Raw genomic sequence first — 16,800 nt, 5'->3', positions numbered from 1 at the left:
CGTCCTAGTGGATGCTGGGACTTCCGTAAGGACCATGGGGAATAGCGGCTCCGCAGGAGACTGGGCACAAAGTAAAAGCTTTAGGACTACCTGGTGTGCACTGGCTCCTCCCCCTATGACCCTCCTCCAAGCCTCAGTTAGATTTTTGTGCCCGAACGAGAAGGGTGCAATCTAGGTGGCTCTACTGAGCTGCCTAGAAGTAAAAGTATTTAGTTAGGTTTTTTATTTTCAGTGAGTCCTGCTGGCAACAGGCTCACTGCATCGAGGGACTAAGGGGAGAAGAAGCGAACTCACCTGCGTGCAGAGTGGATTGGGCTTCTTAGGCTACTGGACATTAGCTCCAGAGGGACGATCACAGGTTCAGCCTGGATGGGTCCCGGAGCCGCGCCGCCGGCCCCCTTACAGATGCTGAAGAACGAAGAGGTCCGGTGAAATCGGCGGCAGAAGACGTCCCTGTCTTCAGGATAAGGTAGCGCACAGCACCGCAGCTGTGCGCCATTGCTCTCAGCACACTTCACACTCCGGTCACTGAGGGTGCAGGGCGCTGGGGGGGGCAGCGCCCTGAGACGCAATTAAATAATTTAAAACCTTATGTGGCTAAATAAAATGCATCACATATAGCTCCTGGGCTATATGGATGCATTTAACCCCTGCCAGTTTCCAGAAAAAAGCGGGAGATAAGGCCGCCGTGAAGGGGGCAGAGCCTATCTCCTCCGCACACAAGCGCCATTTTCTTTCACAGCTCCGCTGGAAGGACGGCTCCCTGTCTCTCCCCTGCAGACTACACTACAGAAACAGGGTAAAACAAGAGAGGGGGGGCACTATTGGCAGCAAATAATATATACAGCAGCTATTAAGGGAGTAACTCTTATATAAGGTTATCCCTGAACATATATAGCGCTCTGGTGTGTGCTGGCATACTCTCCCTCTGTCTCCCCAAAGGGCTAGTGGGGTCCTGTCCTCTATCAGAGCATTCCCTGTGTGTGTGCTGGGTGTCGGTACGATTGTGTCGACATGTATGAGGAGGAAAATGATGTGGAAGCAGAGCAGTTGCCTGTGTTAGTGATGTCACCCCCTAGGGAGTCGACACCTGACTGGATGATTGTGTTTAAAGAATTACGTGACAATGTCAGCAATTTGCAGAAAACTGTTGACGACATGAGACAGCCGGCAAATCAGTTAGTGCCTGTCCAGGCGTCTCAGACACCGTCAGGGGCGCTAAAACGCCAGTTACCTCAGTTGGTCGACACAGACCCAGACACGGATACTGAATCCAGTGTCGACGGTGAGGAGACTAACGTAATGTCCAGTAGGGCGACACGTTACATGATCACGGCAATGAAGGAGGCATTGAACATTTCTGACACCACAAGTACCACAAAAAAGGGTATTATGTGGGGTGTGAAAAAAACTACCAGTAGTTTTTCCTGAATCAGATGAATTAAATGAGGTGTGTGATAAGGCGTGGGTTTCCCCCGATAAAAAACTGCTGATTTCTAACAAATTATTGGCACTGTACCCTTTCCCGCCAGAGGTTAGGGCACGTTGGCAAACACCCCCTAGGGTAGAGAAGGCGCTCACACGCTTATCAAAACAAGTGGCGTTACCGTCTCCTGATACGGCCGCCCTCAAGGAACCAGCTGATAGAAGGCTGGAGAATATCCTGAAAAGTATATGCACACATACTGGTGTTATACTGCGACCAGCAATCGCCTCAGCCTGGATGTGCAGCGCTGGAGTGGCGTGGTCGGACTCCCTGACTGAAAATATTGATACCCTGGATAGGGACAGCGTTTTATTGACTATAGAGCATTTAAAAGATGCATTACTATATATGCGTGATGCACAGAGGGATATTTGCACCCTGGCATCAAGAGTAAGTGCGATGTCCATCTCTGCCAGAAGGAGTTTATGGACACGACAGTGGTCAGGTGATGCTGATTCCAAACGGCATATGGAAGTATTGCCGTATAAAGGGGAGGAGTTATTTGGGGTCGGTCTATCAGACCTGGTGGCCACGGCAACGGCTGGAAAATCCACTTTTTTACCCCAGGTCACCTCTCAGCAGAAAAAGACACCGTCTTTTCAAACTCAGTCCTTTCGTTCCCATAAGAACAAGTGGGCGAAGGGCCACTCTTTTCTGCCCCGCGGCAGAGGAAGGGGTAAAAGACTGCACCAGGCAGCTTCTTCCCAGGAGCAGAAGCCCTCCCCCGCTTCTGCCAAGTCTTCAGCATGACGCTGGGGCTTTACAAGCGGACTCGGGCACGGTGGGGGCCCGTCTCAAGAATTTCACCGCGCAGTGGGCTCACTCGCAAGTGGACCCCTGGATCCTGCAGGTAGTATCACAGGGGTACAAATTGGAATTCGAGACGTCTCCTCCTCGAAGATTCCTGAAGTCTGCTCTACCAACGTCTCCCTCCGACAGGGAGGCAGTATTGGAAGCTATTCACAAGCTGTATTCCCAGCAGGTGATAATCAAAGTACCCCTCCTACAACAGGGAAAGGGGTATTACTCCACGCTGTTTGTGGTACCGAAGCCGGACGGCTCGGTGAGACCGATTTTAAATCTGAAATCCTTGAACACTTACATAAAAAGGTTCAAATTCAAGATGGAGTCACTCAGAGCAGTGATAGCGAACCTGGAAGAAGGGGACTATATGGTGTCTCTGGACATCAAAGATGCTTATCTCCACGTCCCAATCTACCCTTCTCACCAAGGGTACCTCAGGTTTGTGGTACAAAACTGTCATTATCAGTTTCAGACGCTGCCGTTTGGATTGTCCACGGCACCCCGGGTCTTTACCAAGGTAATGGCCGAAATGATGATTCTTCTTCGAAGAAAAGGCGTCTTAATTATCCCTTACTTGGACGATCTCCTGATAAGGGCAAGGTCCAGGGAACAGTTGGAGTTCGGAGTAACACTGTCTCAGGCAGTGTTACGTCAGCACGGTTGGATTCTAAATATTCCAAAATCACAGCTGATTCCAACAACACGTCTACTGTTCCTGGGGATGATTCTGGACACAGTCCAGAAAAAGGTGTTTCTCCCGGAGGAGAAGGCCAGGGAGTTATCCGAGCTAGTCAGGAACCTCCTAAAACCAGGCCAGGTGTCAGTGCATCAGTGCACAAGAGTCCTGGGAAAAATGGTGGCTTCTTACGAAGTAATTCCATTCGGAAGATTCCATGCAAGAACGTTTCAGTGGGATCTGCTGGACAAATGGTCCGGATCGCATCTTCAGATGCATCAGCGGATTTCCCTATCTCCGAGGACAAGGGTGTCTCTCCTGTGGTGGTTACAGGGTGCTCATCTTCTAGAGGGCCGCAGATTCGGCATTCAAGATTGGATACTGGTGACCACGGATGCCAGCCTGAGAGGCTGGGGAGCAGTCACACAGGGGAAGAATTTCCAAGGCTTGTGGTCAAGCATGGAAACGTCTCTCCACATAAATATCCTGGAACTGAGGGCCATTTACAATGCCCTAAGTCAAGCAAGGCCTCTGCTTCAGGGTCAGTCGGTATTGATCCAATCGGACAACATCACGGCAGTCGCCCACGTCAACAGACAGGGCGGCACAAGAAGCAGGAGGGCAATGGCAGAAGCTGCAAGGATTCTCCGATGGGTGGAAAATCATGTGGTAGCACTGTCAGCAGTGTTCATTCCGGGAGTGGACAACTGGGAAGCAGACTTCCTCAGCAGACACGACCTCCACCCGGGGGAGTGGGGGCTTCACCCAGAAGTCTTCCAACTGATTGTAAACCGTTGGGAAAAACCAAAGGTGGACATGATGGCGTCCCGTCTCAACAAAAAACTGGACAGATATTGCGCAAGGTCAAGGGACCCTCAGGCAATAGCGGTGGACGCTCTGGTAACACCGTGGGTGTACCAGTCTGTGTATGTGTTCCCTCCTCTGCCTCTCATACCAAAAGTACTGAGAATAATAAGAAGGAGAGGAGTAAGAACTATACTCGTGGCTCCGGATTGGCCAAGAAGAACTTGGTACCCGGAAATGCAAGAGATGCTCACGGAGGATCCATGGCATCTACCTCTAAGAAAGGACCTGCTCCAGCAGGGACCTTGTCTGTTCCAAGACTTACCGCGGCTGCGTTTGACGGCATGGCGGTTGAACGCCGGATCCTAAAGGAAAAAGGCATTCCAGATGAAGTCATCCCTACCCTGATCAAGGCCAGGAAGGATGTAACCGCTAAACATTATCACCGCATTTGGCGAAAATATGTTGCGTGGTGTGAGGCCAAGAAGACCCCCACAGAAGAATTTCAACTGGGTCGTTTCTTACATTTCCTGCAAGCAGGACTGTCTATGGGCCTAAAATTAGGATCCATTAAGGTTCAAATTTCGGCCCTGTCGATCTTCTTCCAGAAAGAGCTGGCTTCAGTGCCTGAAGTTCAGACATTTGTCAAAGGAGTACTGCATATACAGCCTCCTTTTGTGCCACCAGTGGCACCTTGGGATCTCAATGTGGTCTTGGGGTTCCTAAAATCACATTGGTTTGAACCACTTACCACTGTGGACTTGAAATATCTCACATGGAAGGTGGTAATGCTGTTAGCGCTGGCTACAGCCAGGCGGGTTTCAGAATTGGCGGCTTTATCATATAAAAGCCCTTACCTAATTTTTCATTCAGATAGGGCAGAATTGAGGACTCGTCCTCAATTTCTCCCGAAGGTGGTTTCAGGTTTTCACATGAACCAACCTATTGTGGTGCCTGCGGCTACTAGGGACTTGGAGGACTCCAAGTTACTGGACGTAGTCAGGGCCCTGAAAATATATGTTTCCAGGACGGCTGGAGTCAGAAAATCTGACTCGCTGTTTATCCTGTATGCACCCAACAAGCTGGGTGCTCCTGCTTCTAAGCAGACAATTGCTCGTTGGATTTGTAGTACAATTCAGCTTGCACATTCTGTGGCAGGCCTGCCACAGCCAAAATCTGTAAATGCCCACTCCACAAGGAAGGTGGGCTCATCTTGGGCGGCTGCCCGAGGGGTCTCGGCTTTACAACTTTGCCGAGCAGCTACTTGGTCAGGGGCAAACACGTTTGCTAAATTCTACAAATTTGATACCCTGGCTGAGGAGGACCTGGAGTTCTCTCATTCGGTGCTGCAGAGTCATCCGCACTCTCCCGCCCGTTTGGGAGCTTTGGTATAATCCCCATGGTCCTTACGGAAGTCCCAGCATCCACTAGGACGTCAGAGAAAATAAGAATTTACTTACCGATAATTCTATTTCTCGTAGTCCGTAGTGGATGCTGGGCGCCCATCCCAAGTGCGGATTGTCTGCAATACTTGTACATAGTTATTGTTACAAAAATCGGGTTATTATTGTTGTGAGCCATCTTTTCAGAGGCTCCTCTGTTATCATACTGTTAACTGGGTTCAGATCACAAGTTGTACGGTGTGATTGGTGTGGCTGGTATGAGTCTTACCCGGGATTCATAAATCCTTCCTTATTGTGTACGCTCGTCCGGGCACAGTATCCTAACTGAGGCTTGGAGGAGGGTCATAGGGGGAGGAGCCAGTGCACACCAGGTAGTACTAAAGCTTTTACTTTTGTGCCCAGTCTCCTGCGGAGCCGCTATTCCCCATGGTCCTTACGGAAGTCCCAGCATCCACTACGGACTACGAGAAATAGAATTATCGGTAAGTAAATTCTTATTTTCTTTGCTCGAGGGTTCAGCGTTGGATTGGGTGTCTCCGTTATGGTAGCGATCAGATCCGTTGGTTTCTGGTTACACCAATTTCATGACATCATTCCGGAGGATCTTTGATGAGCCCGGCAGGACGACCGCTGCCTCTGCAGACTTGCTTCGTGTCCGACAAGGCTCTCGTTCAGTGGGACAGTATGTGATTAATTTTCAGACCATAGCCTCAGAACTACGCTGGAATAATGATGCCCTTCGGGCTGCCTTTTGGAACGGGCTCTCCGATCATCTAAAGTACAAGTTGGTCACTAGAGATTTGCCGGATTCTTTAGAACAGTTGATCTCGCTCTGTGTAAAGGTGGATCTTCGCATGTAGGAACGAGGTGGCAAACGTAGTCGGTCAGATCGATCAAGGGTCCGATCTCTTCCGTCTAAGCAAACGATTATTCCAAGTCCTGATGAACCCATGCAGATTAATCGATCTTGGCTGTCCCCAGAAGAATGTGAAGGTAGACTCTGCCTCTACTGTGGAGCCGCGGATCACTTTCTGAAGTTTTGCAAGTCTCGCCCGGGAAACGGGCAGTCCTAGCTTGTTCTGGAGGAGTCGAGCTAGGGGTTTCTTCTAAACCTTCTCCGCCAGTGGACTGTTTACGCTCCGTGTCTCTGTTCTCCGAGTCAATAGCCAAACCCGTTAAGGCTCTGCTGGATTCAGGGGCTGCAGGGAATTTTATTTCCCTTTCCTGTGCCCAGGATCTGGATTGTCAGCTACGGTCGGTCGAACGACCTATTACGTTTACTGCTATCAATGGTAAACAAATTTCTAACGGTCTGATTTCAAGTTGTACAGTACCAATCAAACTGCAAGTGGGAGCTCTGCATCAAGAACACCTAGAGTTCCTAGTGATTCAGGAGATGCCCCACGATCTGGTTCTTGGCCTTCCTTGGCTCAAACTTCACAACCCTCACGTCGACTGGAGTTCGACACAAATAACATCTTGGAGTCCTTTTTTGTCATTCAAATTGTCTCACCCCTGTCTATCCGCTCCGTGTATCTTCCAAGTCAGATGAAGGGCTCATTCCGGAGGCCTATCGGGAGTTTTCTGACGTATTCTCGGAGCAAGCGGCCGATCAGCTACCACTGCATAGAACCTGGGACTGCCCCATTGAGCTCATTCCGGGGAAAATGCCACCTCGGAGTCGCAATTATCCCTTATCATTACCCGAGACCCAAGCTATGTCGGACTATATCAAGTCTAATCTGCAGAAAGGATTCATCCTCCCCTCTACCTCCCAGGCGGGGGCGGGGTTTTTTTTTTTGTGAAGAAGGACGGAGTTCTGAGACCATGTATTGACTATCGTGGTCTAAATGATGTCACCATTAAGAATAAGTATCCTTTGCCGCTCATTACGGAGCTTTTTGATAGAGTTCGCGGAGCCCGAGTTTTCACCAAGCTTGATTTTAAGGGGAGCTTATAATTTGTATACGTATCCGACAGGGGGACGAATGGAAGACGGCCTTCAATACCAGGGACGGACATTACGAGTATCTGGTAATGCCGTTTGGCCTCAGCAACGCCCCTACTGTCTTCCAGGGATTCATTAATGAAGTCTTTCGGGATATGCTATACCTAAGTGTAGTGGTATATTTGGATGACATTCTGATATTTTCTAAGAATCTCACAGAGCACAGAATACAGGTCAAAGAGTTACTTCTTCGATTGCGAGAGAATCATCTTTATGGCAAGATTTCCAAATGTACTTTTGAGGTTCCTTCTATTCCATTTCTTGGTTACATCATTTTGGGCACGGAGCTTCGTATGGATCCAGAGACACTTACTGCCATCCGGGACTGGACTCAGCCTCTTTCCTTGAAAGCGGTACAACGATTTCTGGGTTTTGCAAATTACTACCGGAAATTCATAAAGGGATTCTCTACCATCGTGGCACCTATTACTGCTGTAACCAAGAAGGGTTCTGACCCAAGTCATTGGTCCTCCGAAGCTGTAGCAGCGTTCACTCCGTTAAAGCTAGCCTTTATGTCCGCTCCGGTACTTCAACAACCACATTTTTCAAAACCGTTCTTTTTGGAAGTTGATGCTTCCACGGTAGGCATAGGTGCCGTGCTTTCGCAGTACGCTCCATATGGGAAGTGTTAGGGTATTTTAACCTCTTCTGGTCTGGTCTATAAACTCTCTGCAGTCATCAGTCAGAATTCTGTTCCTTTAGCAACTGGTTGGAGGTCAATGAATGATAAGATGACACAGATTCATGTGTAACCTTAAGCAAATCATGAATGACCTGCTAGGGGCCGTTCACAGGTTTATTCTTATAGCTTAAAGACAAAGGAACCATGTTTGCCAATACATTTAGCCAATCAGAATACACCATGTATGTCTCAGAACTTGAAATACATCAATTGTCATACATTGTTTCAACTGGCAACCAGAACATTCTTGAAATGGTTATTATCAGTCTTTCGGACATAAACTCAAAACATTCTTCTCAAGTAGCCTTGTATTCATCTGGTGTTTCTTTGTCCGCCTTGGATACATTTTGTTTTGCCTTGTCCTTGAACAATTCAAGCTCTGAACAAGATATTCAAAGTATATAATATTCTGACTAGCTCTGCAATATTTTTAAGGATACATGAACACGTTTTGTGATTAACAGTAAATATCTTAATAAATGCGAAAAAGCGTGAATCAATATATTTGCTATACTGCGGAAGCTCCTACACCATCAGGAAGTTACATCCATGTGGTTTCCATTCTCGCAAATTCTCTCCTGCGGAACAGAATTACACCATTGGAGACAAAGAGCTTTTGGCAATAAAATCTGCCTTGGAGGAATGGAGATATCTTTTGGAAGGTGCTAAACACCTAATTACAATTTTCACTGATCATAAGAATTTGCTGTACCTCAAGATGGCCCAGTGCTTGAATCCCCGTCAAGCTAGATGGGCGCTCTTCTTTACTCTGTTTTCGTTTGTTATTAAGTACCGGGCTGGGACTTTTAACACCAAGGCTGATGCTTTATCCCGTTCCTTAACAGCTTCGGATGAGGAGAATTCAGTTGAGAAGGCTTTGATTCTCAGTCCAGTTTCTATGTCAGCGGCTCCCACAGCTCTGGGTCCTCCTCCTGGGAGAATGTCTGTGCCAGCTAAATTTCGACAAAGGTTGTTGCAGTGGGCTCATATTTCCAAGTTTTCAGGTCATCCTGGAGTTCAAAAGATGTGGGAGTTTCTACAAAGGTCTTACTGGTGGGACACTATGAAGAAGGATATTCAAGATTATGTCCACTCATGTCCTCAGTGTGCTCAGCACAAAATTCTTTGTTTGCCTCCTGCGGGGTTGTTGCATCCACTGTCCATTCCTCAGAGGCCTTGGACCCATATCTCTATGGACTTTGTCACAGAATTGCCCCTCTCCAAGGGTCACAATACTGTCTGGGTAATTATCGACCGTTTCTCTAAGATGGCACATTTTGTACCTTTGACCGGGTTACCATCAGCTCCCAAGTTGGCTTTGTTATTTATCTGAGAACATTTCCGCCTGCATGGCTTACCTCAGGAAATCGTCTCTGACTGCGGGGTACAATTCACTGCAAGATTCTGGAGAGCTCTCTGTACGGCCTTACAAATAAAACTCAAGTTTTCATCCGCTTACCATCCACAAACCAATGGGCAAACTGAACGCGTCAATCAAGATTTAGAGACTTTTCTCCGTGTTTTATCTCTCTCCCTCGCAAGATGATTGGGTGGAACTGTTGCCATGGGCCGAGTTTGCCCATAATCATCTGTACCACTCTTCGACTGGTGAGTCCCCATTTTTAATTAATTATGGGTTCCATCCTCAAGTTCCTGAGTTACCCATTTGTCCTCAGGAGGATGTTCCTGCTGCAGCCTCTACTCTACGACACTTCAGTCAAATTTGGAGTCGAGTTCATGCTAATCTCAAGAGAGTCTCCGGCCGCTATAAGTTCTTTGTGGATAGGAAGCGACTAGCAGCTCCCCAATACAAGGTTGGTGACAGGGTGTGGCTCTCCACCCGCAACCTCCGGTTAAGGGTGCCCACTATGAAGTTCGCCCCAAAGTTTATTGGTCCTTACCCCATGTTACAAGTCCTGAACCCGGTTGTCTGCAAATTGGGATTGCCTTCCCACCTCCGGATACCAAACTCCTTTCATGTTTCTCTCCTTCGTCCCCTTATTTTAAACCGGTTCCATTTAAAGTCCCCGAGGCCAACCTCTGCTGAGTCTGAAGCTGGAACGGACTTTGAAATCAAAGCTATTCTTGACTCTCGTTATCTTCACAAGAATCTACAGTATTTTCTGGAGTGGAAAGGTTTTGGCCCAGAGGAGAGGAGCTGGGTCAAGGCTACTGAAGTTATGGCTTCCCGACTGGTGCGGATTTTCCATTCCAGACATCCAACAAAACCTGGAAAGTGTCCGGAGGCCACTCCTGGAGGAGGGGGTACTGTCACACGCCATAGACGGCGTTCACCGCGCTTACCCCTGCGTGCCTGCTGGTCTGTGTTGCGGCCTCCGCCTTCGATGGTCCACGGGCTCCGGCGTCTGGCTCCCGGCGGTTCCCAGGGGCAGGGGCGCCGCCATGACACCCGACATCACATGGGCGGGGAGCAGGTGACGTCATCGGACTGTTCCGCCAATCCAGCGGAGGCGGGAGATTCAAAGGCAGACGCCGGGCAGAGCCTCGGCGCCTGAGTATCGTCTTTTCCCCTGAAGTGGATGCCAATGCTCTTGTTCCCGGCGAATCTCTCTGCAGTCGTACCCCAGTGTCTCCGGCACTTCCAGGTGCCTGTTGCTGCACAGTACCAGCGTATACAGCGGCTGGTGTGTTCCTCTGCAATCCAGTCACCAGTGCTTCTGGGAGTCATCAGTGTCTTTAAACACCGCTTCCAAGTTCTATAAATCATCAGTATCTTTAGTCACCGCTCTCAAGTTATACAAATCATCAGTGTCTTTAACCACTGCTCTCAAGTGTTTCAAATCATCAGTATTTTTAAAGACATCACTCACAAGTTCTTCAGTCACTATTATCGTGTACCAACTCTCACAAGTATTTCTTCTTCTGGAATCTTTACCATTGCTTACAAGTTCTCCTACAGGCCTGGACATTCCCCCCCCCCCCCCCCCCCCCCATACGTTCCTTCTCTGCTATGTGACATTTGCGTTGCTCCCTTCCTGCAATAAAGTTCTTTAATATTTTCACCAAGCTGTATGAGGAAGACCTATATCAAGCCATCCCTGTTCCGACCCAACTGTCGTTCCTCTCCCCTACCATCGGGAGAACCCCCGAGTTCACAACACCCCCAACCTCGGTCAGTGACAGTCCAAGTATCACCTGGACATGCACCGGAAAATAATCCTATCTTCCAGGTCCAGGGTCTCCCTTCTGTGGTGGCTGCACAGTTCTCACCATCTGGAGGGACGTAGGTTCGGGATTCAGGATTGGATCCTGGTGACCACTGGTGCAAGTCTCCGAGGTTGGGGAGCAGTCACACAGGGGAGAAACTTTCAGGGAAAGGGGTCAAGACAGGAAGCTTGTCTGCACATAAACATTCTGGAATTAAGAGCCATTAACAACGCATACTGCAAGCAGAACATCTTCTTCGCGGTCTACCCGTATTGATTCAGTCAGACAACATAACAGCAGTGGCATACATAAACCGCCAGGGCGGAACAAAAAGCAGAGCGGCGATGGCCGAGGCCACAAAAGTTCTTCGCTGGTCGGAGAGACATGCAAGCGCCCTGTCAGCAGTCTTCATTCCAGGAGTGGACAACTGGGAAGCAGACTTCCTCAGCAGACACGATCTCCATCCAGGAGAGTGGGGTCTTCATCAAGAGGTCTTTGCAGAAGTGACAAGTCGTTGGGGAATTCCTCCAAATAGACATGATGGCGACTCGCATCAACAAGAAACTTCCGAGATATTATTCCAGGTCGAGGGACCCTCAAGCAATAGCGGTGGACGCCAGAGTGACACCGTGGGTGTTTCAGTCGGTCTATGTGTTCCCTCTGCTTCCACTCATTCCAAAAGTGCTAACGATTGTAAGAAGAACAAGGGTTCAGGCGATCCTCATTGTTCCGGTTTGGCCAAAGAGGGCCTGGTATCCAGATCTTCAGGAGTTGCTCGTAGAAGGTCCCTGGCCTCTTCCTCTACGGGAGGACCTGTTACAACAAGGACCGTGCGTGTATCAAGACTTACCGCGGCTGCGTTTGACGGCATGGCGGTTGACGCCAAATCCTAGCCCGAAAGGGTATTCCCAGTGAAGTCATTCCCACACTTCTTCAGGCTAGGAAAGAAGTAACGGCAAAGCATTACCACCGTATTTGGAGGAAATATGTGTCTTGGTGTGAATCCAAGAAGGCTCCTACGGAAGAATTTCAGCTGTGGCGTTTGCTTAATTTTTTGCAAGCAGGTGTGGATGCGGGCCTAAAGTTAGTCTCTATTATAGTACAAATTTCGGCCTTATCAATCTTCTTTCAGAAAGAATTGTCCTCTCTTCCAGAAGTTCAGACCTTCGTGAAAGGCGTGCTACACATCCAACCTCCATTTGTGCCCCCAGTGGCACCATGGGACCTTAATGTGGTATTGCAATTCCTGCAATCTCATTGTTTTGAACCTTTACGTAAGGTTGAGTTAAAGTTCCTTACTTGGAAAGTAGTCATGTTGTTGGCCTTGACATCCGCAAGGCGGGTATCTGAGTTGAGAACTCGTCAGCAATTTCTACCGAAAGTGGTTTCATCATTTCAAGTAAACCAGCCTATTGTGGTGCCAGTGGCTACTGGTGCCTTGGCGGAATTGAGGTCTCTCGATGTGGTCAGAGCTTTGAAAATCTATGTCGCCAGAACGGCGCAGATTAGGAAAACAGAGGCTCTGTTTGTCCTGTGGGCTCCCAACAAGATTGGGGCTCTTGCTTCTAAGCAGACTATTGCACGCTGGATCTGTAACATGATTCAGCAGGCTCATTGTACGGCGGGATTGCCGTTACCGAAATCGGTAAAAGCCCATTCTACCAGAAAGGTGGGCTCATCTTGGGCGGCTGCCCGAGGGGTCTCTGCATTACAGCTTTGCCGAGCTGCTACTTGGTTGGGTTCGAACACCTTTGCGAAGTTTTAAAAGTTTGAAACAATGGCTGAGGAGGACCTCTTGTTTGGTCAATCGGTGCTGCAGAGTCATCCGCACTCTCCCGCCCGTTCTTGAGCTTTGGTATAAACTTCATGGTTCTTGAAGCGTCCCCAGCATCCCCTACGGACTAAGAGAAAAGGATTTACCGGTAGGTATTAAAATCCTATTATCCCTGTTCTATGGGGCTAAAACTCTCTGAGGTGGGAATTCCATTGTTTTCTGATGGGCGTGAGTTGCTTCTGCTCCTGCGGTGGCACACGTTGGGCTCTCGTACGCCAGTCCTGTGCATAGTGCATTTGGACGTAGCATGTACGATAAGTTATGGGTGTCTGAAACCCTCTCTCCTATCGGCAAAAGAATTGAATCACTCGTTACTCACGGGCACCCAAAACAAATGATTTCCCACCTAAACGCAAGAAATAAAAGTTCCCTGTCTTCCGCGTTCACTCTGTAATCTGCAGCAAGAAGCGTTACACAAGGCATGAGCGTTATAGCACAGGTTTCCATGAAGAACGCTTTGTGATACCCTTTGTATGTGTGGCATGCATGTCCTAGACCTGATTATTGCAGCCATAGAGGGAGGATCACTTACCTGTGAAAGCAGGAGTCACTTACAGATTAATATTCTAGATTGTTGACGAATCCCGACCATCTATAAAGTTCTTCTGTCTGCCTTCCATGACCCAGGGGAAAATGACCAGAAAGTTTCCTTAGAGAATTCTGCAGTGAGGGTAACGTGATAATGCAGCATGAGGCACCTGGTGTACCTCCTGCATGTGTATGATCCGATGCTGCGTCCTTGTACACTGCAGTGAGGGTAACATGATAATGCAGCATGAGGCGCCTGGTGTACCTCCTGCATGTGTGTGATCCGATGCTGCGTCCTTGTACACTGCAGTGAGGGTAACACATATGATAATGCAGCATGAGGCGCCTGGTGTACCTCCTGCATGTGTGTGTGATCTGATGCTGCATCCTTGTACACTGCAGTGAGCGTAACGTGATAATGCAGCATGAGGCACCTGGTGTACCTCCTGCATGTGTGTGTGATCCGATGCTGCGTCCTTGTACACTGCAGTGAGGGTAACGTGATAATGCAGCATGAGGCGCCTGGTGTACCTCCTGCATGTGTGTGTGATCCGATGCTGCGTCCTTGTACACTGCAGTGAGGGTAACATATGATAATGCAGCATGAGGCACCTGGTGTACCTCCTGCATGTGTGTGTGATCCGATGCTGCGTCCTTGTACACTGCAGTGAGGGTAACATATGATAATGCAGCATGAGGCACCTGGTGTACCTCCTGCATGTGTGTGTGATCCGATGCTGCGTCCTTGTACACTGCAGTGAGGGTAACATATGATAATGCAGCATGAGGCACCTGGTGTACCTCCTGCATGTGTGTGTGATCAGATGCTGCGTCCTTGTACACTGCAGTGAGGGTAACATGATAATGCAGCATGAGGCGCCTGGTGTACCTCCTGCATGTGTGTGTGATCTGATGCTGCGTCCTTGTACGTTGCAGTGAGGGTAACGTGATAATGCAGCATGAGGCGCCTGGTGTACCTCCTGCATGTGTGTGTGATCCGATGCTGCGTCCTTGTACGCTGCAGTGAGGGTAACATATGATAATGCAGCATGAGGCACCTGGTGTACCTCCTGCATGTGTGTGTGATCCGATGCTGCGTCCTTGTACACTGCAGTGAGGGTAACCCATGATAATGCAGCATGAGGCACCTGGTGTACCTCCTGCATGTGTGTGATCCGATGCTGCGTCCTTGTACACTGCAGTGAGGGTAACATATGATAATGCAGCATGAGGCGCATGGTGTACCTCCTGCATGTGTGTGTGATCCGATGCTGCGTCCTTGTACACTGCAGTGAGGGTAACATGATAATGCAGCATGAGGCACCTGGTGTACCTCCTGCATGTGTGTGATCCGATGCTGCGTCCTTGTACACTGCAGTGAGGGTAACATATGATAATGCAGCATGAGGCGCATGGTGTACCTCCTGCATGTGTGTGTGATCCGATGCTGCGTCCTTGTACACTGCAGTGAGGGTAACATGATAATGCAGCATGAGGCACCTGGTGTACCTCCTGCATGTGTGTGTGATCCGATGCTGCGTCCTTGTACACTGCGGTGAGGGTGACACATATGATAATGCAGCATGAGGCACCTGGTGTACCTCCTGCATGTGTGTGTGATCCGATGCTGCGTCCTTGTACACTGCAGTGAGGGTAACATATGATAATGCAGCATGAGGCACCTGGTGTACCTCCTGCATGTGTGTGTGATCCGATGCTGCGTCCTTGTACACTGCAGTGAGGGTAACATATGATAATGCAGCATGAGGCACCTGGTGTACCTCCTGCATGTGTGTGATCCGATGCTGCGTCCTTGTACACTGCAGTGAGGGTGACACATATGATAATGCAGCATGAGGCACCTGGTGTACCTCCTGCATGTGTGTGTGATCCGATGCTGCGTCCTTGTACACTGCGGTGAGGGTGACACATATGATAATGCAGCATGAGGCACCTGGTGTACCTCCTGCATGTGTGTGTGATCCGATGCTGCGTCCTTGTACACTGCAGTGAGGGTAACATATGATAATGCAGCATGAGGCACATGGTGTACCTCCTGCATGTGTGTGTGATCCGATGCTGCGTCCTTGTACACTGCAGTGAGGGTAACATATGATAATGCAGCATGAGGCACCTGGTGTACCTCCTGCATGTGTGTGTGATCCGATGCTGCGTCCTTGTACACTGCAGTGAGGGTAACATATGATAATGCAGCATGAGGCACATGGTGTACCTCCTGCATGTGTGTGTGATCCGATGCTGCGTCCTTGTACACTGCAGTGAGGGTAACATATGATAATGCAGCATGAGGCACCTGGTGTACCTCCTGCATGTGTGTGTGATCCGATGCTGCGTCCTTGTACACTGCAGTGAGGGTAACATGATAATGCAGCATGAGGTGCCTGGTGTACCTCCTGCATGTGTGTGTGATCCGATGCTGCGTCCTTGTACACTGCAGTGAGGGTAACATATGATAATGCAGCATGAGGCACCTGGTGTACCTCCTGCATGTGTGTGTGATCCGATGCTGCGTCCTTGTACACTGCGGTGAGGGTGACACATATGATAATGCAGCATGAGGCACCTGGTGTACCTCCTGCATGTGTGTGTGATCTGATGCTGCGTCCTTGTACACTGCAGTGAGGGTAACATATGATAATGCAGCATGAGGCACCTGGTGTACCTCCTGCATGTGTGTGTGATCCGATGCTGCGTCCTTGTACACTGCAGTGAGGGTAACATATGATAATGCAGCATGAGGCACCTGGTGTACCTCCTGCATGTGTGTGTGATCCGATGCTGCGTCCTTGTACACTGCGGTGAGGGTGACACATATGATAATGCAGCATGAGGCACCTGGTGTACCTCCTGCATGTGTGTGTGATCCGATGCTGCGTCCTTGTACACTGCAGTGAGGGTAACATATGATAATGCAGCATGAGGCACCTGGTGTACCTCCTGCATGTGTGTGTGATCCGATGCTGCGTCCTTGTACACTGCAGTGAGGGTAACATATGATAATGCAGCATGAGGCACCTGGTGTACCTCCTGCATGTGTGTGTGATCCGATGCTGCGTCCTTGTACACTGCGGTGAGGGTGACACATATGATAATGCAGCATGAGGCACCTGGTGTACCTCCTGCATGTGTGTGTGATCCGATGCTGCGTCCTTGTACACTGCAGTGAGGGTAACGTGATAATGCAGCATGAGGCGCCTGGTGTACCTCCTGCATGTGTATGATCCGATGCTGCGTCCTTGTACACTGCAGTGAGGGTAACGTATGATAATGCAGCATGAGGCACCTGGTGTACCTCCTGCATGTGTGTGATCCGATGCTGCGTCCTTGTACACTGCAGTGAGGGTAACATGATAATGCAGCATGAGGCACCTGGTGTACCTCCTGCA

The 16,800-nt window shown here is 49.3% G+C and overlaps 1 protein-coding gene across 1 annotated transcript in view; it reads left to right on the top strand.

The window, feature by feature from the left end:
* Nucleotides 1-16,800, top strand: part of LOC134983045 (uncharacterized) — a 118,632-nt gene that overhangs the window by 39,460 nt on the left and 62,372 nt on the right. The window lies entirely within an intron of this gene.

Source organism: Pseudophryne corroboree (genome assembly GCF_028390025.1).
Source record: "Pseudophryne corroboree isolate aPseCor3 chromosome 2 unlocalized genomic scaffold, aPseCor3.hap2 SUPER_2_unloc_2, whole genome shotgun sequence".
NCBI lineage: Eukaryota > Metazoa > Chordata > Amphibia > Anura > Myobatrachidae > Pseudophryne > Pseudophryne corroboree.
This window is presented reverse-complemented; position numbering and strand designations above follow the sequence as displayed.